This window comes from Theropithecus gelada, unplaced genomic scaffold (assembly GCF_003255815.1).
Source record: "Theropithecus gelada isolate Dixy unplaced genomic scaffold, Tgel_1.0 HiC_scaffold_6009, whole genome shotgun sequence".
NCBI classification, from domain to species: domain Eukaryota; kingdom Metazoa; phylum Chordata; class Mammalia; order Primates; family Cercopithecidae; genus Theropithecus; species Theropithecus gelada.
In genome coordinates, this window is record NW_020262658.1 from 1,785 (window position 1) to 2,844 (window position 1,060).

The following is a 1,060-nucleotide window of genomic DNA, read 5'->3' on the forward strand; positions in this document are numbered from 1 at the left end:
TTTTTTTTTTTTTTTTTTTTTTTTTTTTGAGACGGAGTCTTGCTCTGTAGCCCGGGCTGGAGTGCAGTGGCCGGATCTCAGCTCACTGCAAGCTCCGCCTCCCGGGTTTGCGCCATTCTCCTGCCTCAGCCTCCGGAGTAGCTCGGACTACAGGCGCCCGCCACCTCGCCCGGCTAGTTTTTTGTATTTTTAGTAGAGACGGGGTTTCACTGTGTTAGCCAGGATGGTCTCGATCTCCTGACCTCGTGATCCGCCCGTCTCGGCCTCCCAAAGTGCTGGGATTACAGGCTTGAGCCACCGTGCCCGGCCGATATCCCTCTCTTATTAGTCTTACTAGCAGTCTATCAATTTTGTTGATCTTTTCAAAAAACCAGCTCCTGGATTCACTGATTTTTTTGAAGGGTTTTTTGTGTCTCTATCTCTTTCAGTTCTGCTTTGATCTTAGTTATTTTTTGCCTTCTGCTAGCTTTTGATTGTGTTTGCTCTTACTTCTCTAGTTCTTTAACTGTGATGTTAGGGTGTCAATTTTAGATCTTTCCAGCTTTCTCTTGTGGGCATTTAGTGCTATAAATTTCCCTCTACACACTGCTTTAAATGTATCCCAGAGATTCTGATATGTTGTGTCTTTGTTCTCATTGGTTTCAAAGAACATCCTTATTTCTGCCTTCATTTCATTATGTACCCAGCAGTCATTCAGGAGCAGGTTGTTCAGTTTCCACGTAGTTGAGTGGTTTTGAGTGAGTTTCTTAAGCCTGAGTTCTAGTTTGATTGTGCTGTGGTCTGAGAGACAGTTTGTTATAATTTCTGTTCTTTTACATTTGCTGAGGAGTGCTTTACTTCCAACAACATGGTCAATTTTGGAATAAGTGTGATGTGATGCTGAGAAGAATATATATTCTGTTGATTTGGGGTGGATAGTTCTGTAGATGTCTATTAGGTCCGCCTGGTGCAGAGCTGAGTTCAAGTCCTGGATATCCTTGCTAACTTTCTGTCTCGTTGATCCAATGTTGACAGTCAGGTGTTAAAGTCTCCCCTAATTATTGTGTGGGAGTCTAAGTCT